General features: G+C 29.5%; 1 protein-coding gene across 1 annotated transcript in view; it reads left to right on the top strand.

Annotated features, from left to right (window-relative positions):
* The first annotated feature begins 2758 nt into the window (after nucleotides 1-2758).
* LOC123298495 (protein phosphatase PP2A 55 kDa regulatory subunit) overlaps nucleotides 2759-17516 on the top strand; it is a 41823-nt gene continuing 27065 nt past the window's right edge. The window contains exon 1 of the mRNA XM_044880514.1: nucleotides 2759-2774. The gene's annotated coding sequence lies outside the window, so the exon portion shown is untranslated. The remainder of the gene's footprint in view (nucleotides 2775-17516) is intronic.

Here is a 17516-nt window from a genome sequence, read left to right as displayed (position 1 = left end):
TTCCATAGAATTGTAACCTTTTGACCTTTTTCCGGCTTTATTTCTTACGGTAATATGTAGAATTTAACTAAGCAAATTTTATAAAATACGAAGCTGATGTCCCAAACACGTTGAGGTGAGGTGGAAAAAGTCAAGACACAAAAATTGTTTAAAATAGTCCAAAATATGAGATTCAATAAGTTTCATATCAAATATTTGATATAAACCATACATAATAGTTAATTTTGACAAGATCAAATTTTCATCGAATTTAGGCTTACTCGCGCACGTACATGGCCAGAGCAACCTTTCTAATCAATGTGATTTTGTTCTACACACCCATAATAAAATTTTGAGCCGAGCCTCATATTGCGATCTTTTGACCATTATATCCGGCTTCATTTCTTAGATTATAGGAAATATTAGTTAATAGATCATGGGACACGATTTCGTTGGGATACCCTTACCGATCTAATTCCCTGGAGGTTTTATAAATAGGCCAAGGTGATCAAGACCTAGGACTGCAAGTTTGAGAAATCATAATCAAACAGCTGTTTATTTGACTGTGGCTATTGTGATCCACAGCAATCAGCGCAACGCCATCAACTTCCTAGCTATTATAAGTAGATTGAAATTGAAAAGATCTCTTGAAATATTAAAATTTCACAATTTATAAGATAACAACAACAAAAAAAAACGATCAAAAAATTATCGTAAGATTATTTACTGTCTATAACTTTGCTTATAATCAAAGTTATCATTTTAATTAAAACTCAAATCTTCCATTCGTAAGAAATCGTACAAAAACTCGTTTTGTGATAATAAAACATAAATAACTGCTTGTTGGAAACTTCGTTTTGAATTTTCGAACCCATAACAATAAATTCTCTATACTAATAGCTAAACGAAATAATTTTTTCAACAAAACTTTTTTTAGTTTAATATAAATAATTTCTCCAAAATTTGAATTTATTTATTTTTAGGCATTAAAATTTTGACTATATCTGGCTTTTTTTGAGAGAAAATCTTCCTAAATATTTTATAAGACAAAAAAAACTCGTATTTAAATTGATATCAAAATTTATATAATAAATTTTTGCCGAGTTCGAATCATTCTGCATAACATTTTATTCTACATAAAATTTAAAACTTAAATAAACTTACTTTTCATACCTTAAATACATATAGTAAATGTTGTTTGTTTAAATAAAAGCTAAAAGGTTTAAGCTTTTAGACGTGACACAGACATTTTCAAATGAATTTATTTTAATTAAACACATATTCTAAGCCATCTGATCAATTTTCTAATACATACTTATCCAGATAATTTACCTAAAATCATAACACACATATTTAAATAAAAATAACCTTGTCCAAATATAATATTTTATTTAATCCATATTTTTTATGGGAAAAAAATATTGACATTACTAATTACAACTAATTACACGCTATACGTGAAAAAAATAGTGAGAAGGGCTCCATCACTGAAATAATATTCCCCCGCATTATATATTACTTGCTTTTGGTCACTGCTTCACTCGTGATAATGATTCATTTCAATAGATTCCATACATGATTCATTTAGAGAACCTAACTTTACCTCACTTATCCCCTCTATATACTACTCGCAATATGGACAACGCCAACTTTGAAGATCCACATACTTAACATCAACTTTACCTTTCCCTTGAAAAATAGCGTGGTGTTCGGTCATGGAGTTCCCTGCGCTCTCTTAAAAAATGAAATAAAAGAGTAATACAGTATAATTTTGTCTCAGACTATGAGCACATCAACATCATCAGACCATGAGCACACAAATGTACATCAATTTGTACATTTCTAACTTAAAAAATGACAAGAGCTCATATATGATTTTTGCATTTCTAATTTCAAAATTGACCAAGTTTCATGCAAACTTTCAACCCTAATTTTAACTAATTAGAGGATGAATTTCTAAAAATACCTTCTTAGTGCATGATAACGTCTAACCTAACGGTATCACCTGTGTGTTGATCGATCCAGTCAGTCAGTCAGTTTCTTCTTTTGTGTATAAATGTGTATTAAAAAAATTGGCAATGATCAGAAATTGGATGCCAATTTTAATACACATTGTACTTAAAATATTAATATAGGAGAACATAGTGTTCATGAGAGGAAAGTTAAAACGTTAGACCATCGTTGTATCATTCTTTAGCACCCACCAGTTTCCTTCTATCGTGTTTTGTTAAAGTGTGTAGCTGAAAGAGTACGTTTTTTGAGTGATTGTGGTATGAAAACTCATAGTCCTCAGGATACCTGAGTATACAAAAATAGTTTAAATAATAAACTTGTAAGAAAATGATAGTATACAATGTGTGTTTGTACTATCTAGGCATACCAATATCTTTAGTATGACAGAATACATGTCTTAAGCCATGCATCTAAGTGAGAGGTATTATATATGTGTTTAGCATGTAATTGCCTCTACAGATACGATACGACAGATCTTCTGTTGTGTGTTGTGTGCATGGAGAGAGTGGGAGTTTTGTTGCATAGAAATATTTTGATATACCCATGTATCTCTTTAATACCTCTCATTTAGATGCATGGCTTAAGGCATGTATTCTGTCATACTAACTTCTAAATATCTCCGATGCAGTGCTTATTTCAATTCTGTACTCAAAGAATATTTACTTTTCTTCTATTTTGTAAATTTTAAATACTATTTTTTATAATTATTATTGCAAAAATACTAATTCAGAATTTTTTTTCAGCGTACCAGTAGGATTAAATTGAAGTTAAATTTTTTACTTGTAAGTATTTTTTTTATTCAGTTTTAATTTTTCGCTTTCATACGCTTAAGATATCGAAAAATACCTAAATTATTTATTTGTATTGGGAATTTCTTACATGAAACAGATAATGAAATCTTGATAACGGGTGGTAATATTCTTTTTTTGAATAATGAGAGTAAAATTTTTTTCTTTCCCAAATGTGTTCGTCTTTTTTGCGTTCACAATTATTTGAACCCATTGAACAAAATCGGATTTTTGAAAAAAAGAAAATTAGATAATTTTTTAAAATGTTTGATGCATTCTAGTAACTAGAATCTAGTTAAAATCTTCAGTAGATAGAATATTATTTGTTATTTTTTGGTGTAATAAAAGCTTACACAATAAAATTGTCTTTCATTTATTTATATTTTTAATTTAAGGCAGGCATGGGCAAAACGTGACTTAGAGAAGCTCCTCAGATTTCTGTAACTAAAATACGAGTAAAACAGTGACAACCAAAAATACGAGTAAGGCAGAGAAACAACATTTTTTTTCTACCTATCTCATTACTATTAGAGAAACTGAGATAGGTAGAAGAGTATATCCGCCACGCTTCCTCCTTTAAGAGCAATGCGAACTCGGATAAAGAGACACACAATAAAGTTATAACAATGGTGACTTCGACTTAAAATAACTCGCTCATGACTGATTTAAGGTAAAAAAAGAAATTAAATTTTACACCATTTCCACCATCTTTTTATTTTTTTCGTAGTAATTGACATCCAGTTTTGAGGTGACATTGCAGTATTATTAAGGAAAATTTTGTACAGTGGAAATTTGATTATGCGTCAAATTTTCGAACATAATTTTTTACTACAATTTATGATTTTATTATTTTTTCATTCTTGTTTTAATAGAGATATTTTCGATCTTTTGTCTTGGCTGTAGATTGGAAAATTCGTTATGGGCCGTTTATAAACTACGTCACGCTTAATTTACCCTTCCTGTTTGTATGCGAACGTATTTTATGAAGGGTCTCTTAAAACTACGTAGATGTTGCTGAACTTTTTCAATTTTTGAACGATCTATACGAATTAGAGAGAGTTGTTCGATATACTATACAAATTATATTTTTAAAAGGTGTTCTGTAGCGGAAGTAAAATTACCTGCGGCATCGGTTCTATTTCTACGAATACGTTTTATAAAAGATTGTGTTCCTTGCTAGCCGAAGGCTGCAAACAGTATGAATTCTTATCATAGTTTAATTTCTTTTATTACAAAGAAACACAAGAATTAATTATGCCTTTATTGCCTATAATATAATATTTTATTAAAAAAATTATTTGTATAAACAAGACAAGTAAGTCAACGTTGAAAAATGGGAAAATAAAGAAGTGTTTTAATAACTACAGGCTGGGACTTTTATAGAATCAAATGATTTACTTGTAATGCAGATTTTATAATAAATTTTTTAAATAAATATGGACTGGTTATTTGAAAATCAAATGAATTACTTTGTAATATAGATTCCTGCTAGTAGGAAGGGCCTTAAATAAGCCATATTATATTTGAAATAAGATTACATAGCTGCGAATTATCATAAAGTAACTATATTTACGTACATGGGAGACAAGCACAGACCACAACTGAATACATGTACCAAACTTTCCAAATACCTGCAACTATATATGTACCAACGTTCCCAAATGCCTGCAACTATAAGAAAACAATTATTGTGCAAACAAAAAACGCTATCGTCGTAATTAGATGTGCTAGGTGAATTATAATTACATATTTGGATTTAACGTATCCACATGTATTACGTTCACATATAAATGTTTTTGCTCTTATGTTAATGCCGACCAGAGTTATCAGTTAAAACTACTAACCTTTACTTAAAAATAGTATTTGAGAACATTCTTTTTATCTATTTAACATTAGCATTAAAATGAGGAACAATCTTACCCACATAAATATATAGATAGATCTCTAGTTATGAAGGTCTTTATATTTTATGTTGGACTTGTGTTTGCACTTTGCAGTCATGTCTAACCACATACGATAATCTGGTTTAATCTCTTCTGGTTTTATTCTTTTAAGGTTTAATCTATTCTGGTTTAATTATACTATTCTGTATGTTACGTTAATATTTATAAAACTATGCATGTATTCATAATTGGGCACATGCACCGCCCGGATTACGGCGGGGGGAGGGGTATGTGCATCTGCATCTACACTTAGGTTGGTCAAAACAATCGACTTTTTCTGTTACTTTATATACCGAAAAAATGATTTCTATGCACCTCTAGAAAACTATATCCAAATATGAAATATTAATATCAAAAGGAAGTCATTGTGAAAAATTCATATCTTGCCATTTATTGACAACAAATCTCAACACATTTTTTTGTAGGAAGTTGAACGTTCTATAAAAGAGGCATCGAAGGACAAAATTTGAAGAATTGAAAAACAATTTTTTCCTTTATAACTCGCTAATTAATAAAAAAAGCAGTATATATTTTTGAAGAAAATTAACTGATCTACAAAAAAGGTCTCCTTTGTTTATCAGATTACTGTAAGCATTTAAAAAATATTCGTAATCAAAGCTCAAAGCATACCGATTTTCGAAGTTTTTATAGAGTGTATACATTTTTTGGGCCAAAACCAAGAAATAACAAATCAATACATGTAAAAAGTCGAAAATTTTTCGTAGAATTCAATGCACTATTATTACACTTTGAAATCAGGGGATCACATTGAAAATGGCGACCAAACGTCTTGAAAAACGGTTTTTTTAAAATTCGCATTGTATCAAAAAAGTTTCGTATTAAAAATGTTTAACTTTTTAAATCGGGAAATGATTTGGCGGGGTACCCGTTTTGGGCTACTTTCCCATATGCCAACGATCAACTGACACAGCAAGGAATTGACGGCGATTATAATTTACGGAAAATCTTTGCGTACCTTTGTACGATGAACAATTGCAATAACAAGCAGTACCAACAGAAGTTGGTCATCAAAACATAGGAAATAATTTGCAAAGAAGTTTAAAAACATTAACCTACTATACACCACAAAAATTGGGAAAATTAACGAGGGAAGGAATTAATAAGCAATTAATAATATTTATCAAGTATGCGCGAATTTAATTTATTACATTATTGTTTAATAAATAAATGATTATTATTAAAGAATATTATTTTTATTTTATTTTATTTTTTTAAATAATATAAATTAAATATAAAAATTAAAAATACTTTAAAAACAATTACCAATAAATAATACGTACAATAATAAGTTTGATAGAGTGTTTTAATTATATAAAATTTATGTTTTTAATTTTATTTTTCATAACATAAAATAATGAAAATCATTTTATCATTAAATTATTTTTTTTCTAATTACTTTATATAAATTATGCTGATATGAAATGAATTTTAATGATAACAGGTATACTCTATCAGAAAAATTTGTAAATTATACCAACTATTTGAAAAAAAAGTAAAGCATGCAAGAATTCAATGTTTTTTTTTATTATACTGCGTTTTAGCAAAACAAAATTAAGGCAAAAACAAATGAAAACAAACAATTGACTGAGTTAACTGTTGAAATACCATGTAAAGACAGTGTTGATTACATAATTTGCGTTTTCACGGGTAAACAGTATTGTTTACGAAAAAATGTTTCAAACAAAAGTTAATTATTTTTTTATGAGGAACATTTTTTACGTTTATACTTTTCTTCTATCTCTAACAGTTTACAAGATGGGTTCTACAGACCCAAAATCTAATTGACCTATGTTGTTCACTTACGAACTCGACCTCGCTTTTTACGTCCTAAGCACGCTATAAAAATTTCAGCTTGATATCTCTTTTCATTTTTGAATTATCGTGATGAAAGACGGACAGATAGACGACAGTCAGACAGACAACCGGAAATGAACTATTTAGGTGATTTCATGAACACCCATACCAAAATTTCGTTTATAGCATCAATATTTTTAAGCGTTACAAACTTGGGATTAAACTTTATACACCTTGATATATTTCATATATATGGTATAATCATAGTAATAAAGAAAAATGTGTTTCATCTTTGAAATTTTCCACAGTTGTTTATTAGGTTGTAAAAACTTCGTAGCAAAAACTCAGGAAGTTCTCGTACAAAAAAAATCTGGTGCCTGTTAAAGACTTGCAAAGTCTTTTCAACAACTTTTGTAAAACATTTGTTTAATTTTAATAAAATGTTTATAAACTCGAAAATAATTATGTAAATAAAATTATTTAATTTAGTTTATAACTAATGTATATATAAATTAGTTTTGCCAAATATGTACGGAAATATTTGAGTGTACAACTATTCTGATACACCCACGTAATCAGCACCCGTGTACGATAACACGAAGGTTACAACAATAAAACTATTAGCCCGGGAGCCGGTGACGGTAAAACAACACTTACAGGGATTTTGAAATTTCGCATATGAATCAGTACTATTTAACCATAGGTATGTACAATATGGTCTAGGTGTGCCGGGGTTTATCCTGACAGAAATATTTGTTATAAATTTTTATATTTTAATAATCACAGGTATTTTGCACCATAGATAATATAATTAGAAATAAGCAAAGCCTACTCTAAGCATTTTCCACAGAAAATACTCTTTTCTATAGAAAAGTTTATATTTTACATGTATCTTTTCTGTAACAGTCATTGTCTAAACTTTTTAATTTAAAAATTATCTACTGTAGTGACATCCAATGTATGGAGTAATAATTTGAATTGCACATCTATATTATAATTAGTTGTCTATGTTTTGCACTTTCATGGATATTAATTTGTAAGGGACCATTTTATATATTTCGATTGCAACGCAATCATCGTCGGTAGCTAAATATATCCCTATAGCACAGCATAAACATTCTTTACAAAGTTATAAATAGATATGTAAAACATTAGGTACTAAAAATTACAATGACATTTACAAAAAGAAAAATACAAAAATTTTTCTAATCAAATTATTTAGTGGATTTTTGATTGTTTCCATAGAACGAATTTATAGCACACCTCACTCTTTCCCGATGACATTGAAACACTGCATGAGTTTATATTTTTGGGGAACCAAGTTATATAAAATTTTATTTTGAAGTAATATCGAAGAGGTGTAAATTAATCTCTGGATACAGATTTAATCTCTGGATGAATACACAGAATATTTAAATTTTTCAATTATCTCAAATTCATTCCGTTTTCGGAAAAATGTTGCGAATAATAATAGTTGCTTTGTAAGCAATATATACGTTGCTCCATTAAAGTAGAATTTTTTTTATAAGTTGAAAACACGATATTAGAATGGTGACACTGTTTTATTTTGCACACAAAATCTTTATCAAAATCATGATTAAATCAAGAATATTATTTATTATTAATTTAGCGCCGAGTATTTTAAATTAAATTAAATTGAAAGCTGTACCATTGTTCAGATCCAATAGATTTTCTTATAAAAATTATATTTATAAAACAAAATTATTATTCTCTGCACGTTGTATCTACATGTCAAGGCTATATAATTAACTACTTCCGATTAAATACATCGAATTTGAAAGTAAACAAATCATTACATATTGATTTCTTAATCTTTCATTTACCATTCATCTCTACGTTACCAACTATTAGTTTTCCTGTGTGTACTTGTGTTTTACACATCAGTTCGAGAGTGTAATTTTATTTTCTTCCCTCCGGTCGGAAAAACCTTTCTTTTCGTTACCATCGAGCCAAAATAGTATACAAACCACGGGATCAAGTAAAGAATGTCTCAAAACTCATGTTTATTATCCTCTGCTTCGCTTCGGACGACAATGGACATGAGATCTGAGACATTCGAGAACGAGATACGAGAACGATACATGCCTTTATAAAAAAAGTGTACGGGTTTGACTTTAAGCTTTGGGTTCATATGAAAGGTAAATTTGGTTGTAACTAACATCTTTTCTTGGAAACTTTTTATCGCAAATCCAATAGATTCACCTAAAATTTTATGTTGAAGTTTGTCTGTGCGCGAAAGTATATTTTTTGGAATTCGGATATTGGAAGGAATTCAATAACATGGCAAGAAGTCAAATTTATTTTACTTTAAAAAGATAAATTCATATTGTATAACGTAGACATAATACACCTTGCATGTGTGTATGTATAGATTATATGCCAAGATATTGGTTTTTTATAACCCCTTTTACCTTCTTAAGAGGAGTAATAGCCTCTAGAAATCAAAACTGAGCCAAGAAAACCATTTTTTCTGTGTATAAATTTTTGTGTTTTTTAACTATGTTATAATTATAAATTTTATTCTAATTAGAGACAGGCATGCAAATAAAATATACAATTCATTAAATATTATTTAAAAAAGAAAGAATTTAAAACCTATGGTTGCATTAAAATTGTACACAACATTAATGATCTGTAAAAAATTTTATATCATCTTAACTTCATGAGTCTAGAATAAAAGTACACGGGTGGATAGTGATGAAATGGCGGCGTGGCACGGCGCCCCTTATAAATGTATGAATGTGAAAAACACAAGCTATTATTTGATTTATTATTATAAATGAATCATGTATTTGTATCACATATTATACGCTTGTAATTTTGGTAGAGAAAACCAAGAATAGATATTCAAAATGAACGTAGGAAATATGAGGGTTTTACTCACATTATATTTTGAAGGAGCTAACTCTCTTTGCCTCTTACTGTTCTTTTATTTCGTGCACTTAATTTTGTAGATTGAATGATTTTTAGAATTGTAATTCTTAGCAAAATGATCCGCTTCAGACCAATCTTGTTAATAAAGCCAGGGTCGTAACGAGGGTACATAGCTCTGGTGACCAGTATTTAGGTTGCACCTCATATATATCGGAATCGGCTTTAACGATTTTGATGAAAAATTAGTATACTGATAGTATATAACATAACAGTAAAGGCAAATAGGGGAGAGTCGCCTGATAAACTTTTTTAATCTATTCAAATCAGTATCAAATTAATATTTGATACTGGGATATTTTGCATTAGGAACTGATTAACCCTCGAAATCGAAATTTTGTTGATAGTAAATAAAGTAAATAATACAGAGCATAATACAGAAATAATACATTAAAATGTATCAAAAAGTACCATATAAGCAATTTTGATAAACCAAGTATGTAATCCTACTAAATTTCAATCATACTTTTCAAATTAACCTAGCTCTAATAAGTTTCAAGAATTTCCTGGTCCCGGAATTGAGCATATAAGTGATGAAGCTATCGAAAAACTGGTATCGCAGCTGAAAAGAACGACCCAAAATTAGTAGATTTCAAAAAAAATTCTAATAAGATCGGTTCAAATTTCCCTGTGTTATAAAAAAAATAAAATTTTTTAACTTTATGACGTCATCAGAATCTAAAAAATTTACTTTTGCTCTATCACATCCAAATTTTATCCAATTTTGATAAACCAAGTATGTAATTCTACTAAATTTTGGTCATACTTTTCAAATTTGTAATCAAAATTAACCTAGCTCTAATAGGTTTCAAGAATGTGGAGTCTTGGTCACGGAATTAAGCATATTAGTGATAGTTAACGAAAACTGACATCGTAGCTGAAAAGAACGACCCAAAATTAGTGGAATCCAAAAAAAATTCCAATAAGATCGGTTCAAATTTCCCCGTGTTATAAAAAAAATGAAATTTTTTAACTTTATGACGTCATCAGAATCCAAAAAATTTATTTTTGCTCTATCACATCCAAATTTTATCCAATTTTGATAAACCAAGTATGTAATTCTACTAAATTTTGGTCATACTTTTCAAATTTGTGATCAAAATTAACCTAGCTCTAATAAGTTTCAAGTATGTGCAGTCCTGGTCACGGAATAAAGCATATAAGTGATAGCTAACGAAAAACTGACATCGTATCTGAAAAGAACGATCCAAAATTAGTAGATTTCAAAAAAAATTTCAATAAGATCGGTTCAAATTTCCCTGTTCTATCAAAAAAAATGAAATTTTTTAACTTTATGACGTCACCAGAATCCAAAAATTGCGAACTTTCAAAAAATCTGTATAAGGCCGAAGGTTATTGCAAAATAAAAGCGGGTCACTTTCCCCCGTTCCGCCCTTTTTTTCGCTAATATCGTCTGTACTAATAAAGCTAACGAATTGTTTGACAACTCATTTTATTGAGGACACATTAACAAACAATAATAAATCTGCGTCAATGTTATTAAACGTATCTGCGAAAAAATAAATGATCATATCAAAGAAAAACAGACAAATGTTTCAAATTTTTTTTTAGCTCCAGTTTTTAACGTGCAATGTATAAAATTTGTAGTAACGAACACCTTGTTTTTCGTAACTTCTTGATATGCAAAAGAGAACGGAAGCTATGGATATTTTAGTGCAATAGTGTTTCCCGAAAATGGCAACCATGTAGCAAATTTTTATAAGCAAATGTAATTTTTCATATTTTCGAATCTAATAACAATTTTTTAATATATAATATCATTAGATAATGAAATCATTTCCCAAAACTTTTTATTAAATTCAAAGCCAGTTTCTTTTTAGCGCGAAAAGAGTAAAGACTTACTAATGGTAAGAATTTCGATTTAACTAATATTAACTAGCAGTTAAATTCTAGGACACATTATTTCCTAGAACTTTGGTTATGATAAATATTTTCATTTGATCAATAGTAACCGAAAAACATGTTTTCGATTTCCTCCTCGTTTTTCTGAATCCCACTGCAATTACAAAAATTTGGGAGATATTAGTAAAAGTGTAAGGGCATTTTTAAAGTTGTAAGACTTGCAAGTACCTATAATTTATGACCATTTATATATAAACACACATTTTATAAGATTAAAGACTGAGCTGAGCCATGATTAGGCTACGAAATTATCTCCATAGACGGATAGACTCAATTGAATGTATACACATTAATTAAATAAAGTGCCTGCCTGTGTGGGAGTTGTTTTAAAAGAATATGTCAGAAAATTTTTTAGCTGAAAACTATTCTTAAGTGTTAAAAATATTTATTTATTTATAATAATAAAATGTAAATACAGAAACAAATATAATTGTATAAGTACTCAGTGTCACAATGACTAAAAATGCACATTAAATAGGAAAATATTACCACAGTCTATTGTATCTCGATATTAATGCCTAAAATTATTTCAGTTTTAGTTTCTAGTTTCTCTTCCTTAGCCAAATTCTGAGCAAATATAAGCGAATTCGGTACAGTTTTTATGCACCCAAAGCGAAAAAATGACTCGCTAAAACCAATCCTCAAGTTGGGTAATTTTCCCCACACCTAGTACAATTAACATACTCATTTTCAGTATCAATATCCCAATCAACGAATTATTGTCCCTTCTTCAAGTTCCGGTAATCTTTTGTAATCACTCGGAATCTGTAATAAAATACGATTTACAATAAAGCTACTTTAACTGTGCTATATGTGGTCATCTATTCTTATTCCACCGGAAGACATGGCCTCGTAGATATAAAAATAAAGGGATTACATCGATTTAAAATTTTAGGTTAGAATGTAACACACCGACGAAATCAAAGATGGTCAAGCAGACAAGTTTCCATTAAAATTTTTTCACCACAACGTTAAATATGAACACAAGAGCAGTTACTCACCCGCTTCGCAGTACAACTTTCAAAACAAAGACTATACCTTCACTTTCCCTTACTTATCCTACCTTTTGTTTACAGTATCATGGCTTTTAATTTTTTGGTGTGGCACCCTAATTCTCTTTCTAAAGTAAAAAAGTAGCAAGTAAAGTTATTCCTTATTATCCCGGAATAAAGTTCCATAATACACAGCTATACCAAATTAGATACATCCTGTAGTTCGTTTTTTCACAAACATTCAAATATAAAAATCTTTCAGATTTATAATATAAGTAGAATTGGAAACATTTTTCTACTTTTGAAAATAAATTGACTTGTTTTTACTTACTTTTCGATTTAATTTCACACACTCTGTGAATGCTAACAATCGCCTACACCGAGCACAGTGGATGAAGTAGTATCGCAATGAATTGGTAACGAAGAATTGGTCATCTTCTCCGGAATTACCCTGTGCTAACACGATGGAATAAAGAGGCGAAAATAATTTTAATTTAATTATCATTTTAGAAAAAACATAAATAAGAGAAAATGTCGACAAGATCGCATCTGACAACTTTTCCTTTATCCAAATTTCATACCTGGAACTTCTTTTTTATGAAACCTGTAATTTTTTAATTATGCTGAAATATGAAATTGAATAAATATGGACGATATTCAAATAAGAAGATAATTCAATAAAATATGCAAAAAAAATTTTGTTCAATACTCGAAAGAATGTTCGACACCCTAAAAATTGTAAGACAAACAAAATGATTATGTATTGTTTGTATTATTCAATTATCCTTGTATTTGAATATCGCCCGCCCTGAATGGATTTCTGGACACCCTGAAAAATAAATAATTGACTATAAAATGATAGAAGATCACATCTCAATGACAATTTATCAATTTCACAGCCTGTCGTGACCATTTTTGTCCATTTGTTTTATGTTGATTTATTATTATTATTATTTACTTGAAAGTTTATCTAACTCCAGAGCCGTGGATTTTCTAGCTGCAGTATAAACCCTCTACAAGGTGGCCGAATCACCCTGTATAATAATAATATATTAAAAAATTGTATGAATATATGTATTAATGTCTAATAATAAACTAAAAAATTATTTAGAACACAGTCAACTTAACTAAGTAAGTAATATAATAATACAACAATACATAAAAAGAGAATCATCTCACATTATATACCATTCACTAGCTTGATACCCGCCCGTTTCACTCGGCTTCAAAGTAAAAAACATCGCTTTATAGCTTATCTCTTGATGTGCACAGTTTTCAATTTTGTTAAATATAAAATAGTCATGATTCATTGAGTATATCAGAAAAGTTGGCCATAAATGGTTTGACATTTACTATTTTAAATTTTTACAGAATACTTTATGGTTCAAAATGATGATAATAGATCTGCTCCATCTATATTCATCATTTTCAACCATAAATTGCAGATTTCTGTAAAAATTTAGAATAGTAAATGTCAGATTAAACTTTATTTTCTTTTCTAATATATCTTTATAAATTAAGCTCATGTGTTATTCTGAAGTATGAGCTATATTGCTGTACATTTTCATTAAAAACCACTCGCTAATTTTAGCGTGAAAGCGTAACAAATAAACAAACAAACAAACAAACATCCTTACTTTCGCATTTATAATACATAGAGATACATTGCAAACACATTCAGTTATTAACACAGATTATAGTTTTTAATCAATTTTTTTCATGAAGGGTTTTTTACAGGCAAGCCTATATCATTATTTTCGTAATTAAATTATCTTTTTTCTGCTACCAATTTGGATTGGTTAACAGATGAATGTAGTTACCTATATAGACTTACACCTGTTCATATGGTATCAACAGATCCACATCGATCTTTTAATCAATCGAATTTGATATCAGAAGAAAGATAATTTAATTACGAAAATAATGGTATTTTGCGTTCATGGAAAAAATTGATTAAAATTAATTAAAAATAATTTTTACATTTACACGCTAATAGTGTGTAAACGTGAAAACGTGACCTTTGAATCTAGCAAGACGAACTATTGTTTTTGGGGCTAGGTACTCTTTAAATGACACATTATATTCAAAAACATTTGTACACGTCAAACTGCTCGTCTGCCTGTGAATATAGCGGTTAAAATCACGTTACATAGAACGTGATCTACTTGAAATGAGAATTTTCAAGAGCACTCTCACTCTCAGTCTGATTCTCTTTCTTTCAACTGTAATTTTCCACATGTGAGCCGTTCATAAAGCAGATAAAGAGATCGCCTTTTGGCTGATACTATTCTTTGAGGAGTTAGAACATGTCTACTTGAGTCAGATAAAGAAAGGATGCTCATGGTAAGAAATCTCTCGATCTCTCTGTATCTTCCAACTTTCATGTAATAAAAATTTAGTTCGTTATTTCACAACACATTCTGTACTAAAAAATTAGGTTGATTACTTATACAACAATATTACTTATTATACACTCCAAGCAACTCAAGCAACTGAAAATACACAAGCAGTACAGAGGCAGTGCCTTAATAATAATAACACAATCAACTGTTGAAATATCACGGTATATACATAACTTTTCAATTTGCAAGTGCTTTATTATTATTCATTAATTTTTACAGTAGAATTTCGATATTTTCTTTTCTACAGTTTCGAATTTATCAATGGTTGATTCAGGGCCGCTTTAAGGTTGATGGAGACTCAGAGGCCAGTTGATGGTGGGAACTTGTTACTAATAAACGTGAAAAGATGGATGAATTGGGATGTGGAGGTATTATTATTTTGTCAACTTAATATTTTTTATAAAAGACAATGCTCTTTGTAATATCGTCAACCATCACAATTAATTCTATGTTTGTTCGGGATACAGAAAATTTACGGGATTTCATTGAAGCAAATACATCGATAACATTTTCAAAAGACAAATCACGAACAATGTTAATCTCACTGCTCAGAACCATAAGCTGGTAAGATCGTTTAGCCTCCCGTTCCATGGCATTTGATCATTTTGGAGAATGGTCTATCTCCACTGCAATTGAACACCATCATTGACAAATATATGCGGAGAACTATTTCTGCGTTTAGAAAAGTTGAGTGCAAATTGTTTTCCATTATTACGCAATAAAGAAATTTTACTTCAAATTTTCCGATTCGTCGTTCATGGAGCCTTGCTATCTCAGCGAGTTGAAGCAAGCCTTTTTCAAGAGTCGATTCTACATCTTCTAAGTAACAATCAATTAAATTTGTTGTTGTTAACTCTTTAGGTGAAATCTTTTGAAGATTATCAATGAATTCGAACCTTTCACCAATAACTTCATATGCTGAGATTCTTGTTCATAAAGACGTGTTTAAAGAGTTTATAACTGGGAGAAAATCTTCAACTCTGAATTTATCTCTTAGTGGGCCAGTTGCTTCACAATTATCCACAGTGGTTTGGGTCTGAGGCTAGTTACTTCACAACTGACTGAGCTAATTGTTGAAAAACCCTGTACAGAAAGTGTTGAATGTCAGTGCTTGCATAATTTTTTTAAATTAGAAGAGTTTAAAAGGAAACATAAATTTTTTTTCCGTTTTTCAAAAAAATTTCACAGGACCACTAGTTTAAGCTTCCTGCAAATTTTCACCCTCCATTTTATACCGATCTTTTATAGTTTTGAAGAAAATGGATATCATCTTTTCCTTTTTGTGTTATCGTGATGACGGACAAAAACTTTGGACTAAATTTATTAAGCTCCTGGTATAAAAACTCTATTGGAGTTCGTCTTTCCTTTACGAGGTTACAGTACACAGACAGATAATCGAGAAAACCTATAACTCTTTTTTTTAAATGGATGATAAGAAGATAGCGTTATTTGACGTATTTCATTGTCGATCATTTGTGTTTGATTGTCACTGATTCGATAATTTTTTAGGTATAAAGCCTTAATGAAATAATCAACAGATCGATATTATAGTATGACAAATTTTCACATTTAACCAAGTTTCACTGTATATGATGATATTATAGGAATTTTATTGTTAAATATAATAATAATGTATTAATTATATAACCAGTAAGTTATGCTGACATATTCAATTGATACATATTTGCATGGCTAAAATTATAACTTGTTACACATTTTTAACCATTTATTTCCAAAAAAAAAAAAGAAAACAAGATAATTCTGAAAACCCTCGTCCTCTTGATAATCCCCATCCTCTTTTAAACTATGATAACCATCAAAAAGTACGGGGAGGCGCTGATGATACGCTGATAGCTCCCATGGCTCTCTTATTCCTTTGTTCTCTTTTCTTAGCGTAGGTCTACGTTTCCATGCACTATAAACCAGTAGCACCAGGTAAGATTGATAAAGCAAGAAAGAGAAGCCTGTAAGACTATTAGACTAATCAAATTAATGATCAAATCTAATAAAATAATAAATTAATCTAATAATCAAATTTTTCGATCGCCCAATTATTTTTGTACATTCCTCCTGGATGATGCTAATCTATCCTAATTTATTAAATTGACTTGCCTTTCAATACCCAACCCAATGTTATAATATATCTAAATCCAAAATTTTAATATTCTACGACTATAAGGAGCCATGAGGGAGGATATCGAATATTTTCGAAATCGCAACATACATAAAAGTACAAAAAAGGAGATGGCACATCTGGCTGTTTTTTCAAAAACGAAACGAGATATCAAGTTGAAATTTTTATAGCATGTTAAGGACGTAAAAAGTATGATCGAGTTCATAAATGACAACATAGGTCAATTAATCAAGAAAAAAAATTTTTTCGTAAACATCACTGTTTACCCGTGAGGGTGCAAATTAGGTTAGAAATATTATATAGTATGTATACAGGTACCATTGCATATATTTTTAATTTATTCGTTACATATATTATGTATGTGTTTGTTTCTTTATTACTTTATCCACAAAGCAAGTTAAAGGAAAGATTCTCTTATAACTTTGTGTATTAAAGTGACTGCCTTTCTTTACATCCATGACGTAAAAAAAAAAAAACAAAAGATTGCGTAATGAACACTGTCTATACATACATGGTATTTCAACAATTGAGTTAGTCAATTGATGTTTTCACTTGTTATACTATGACTTCGACAT

Source organism: Chrysoperla carnea, chromosome 1 (genome assembly GCF_905475395.1).
Source record: "Chrysoperla carnea chromosome 1, inChrCarn1.1, whole genome shotgun sequence".
Lineage (NCBI taxonomy): Eukaryota > Metazoa > Arthropoda > Insecta > Neuroptera > Chrysopidae > Chrysoperla > Chrysoperla carnea.
This window is presented reverse-complemented; position numbering and strand designations above follow the sequence as displayed.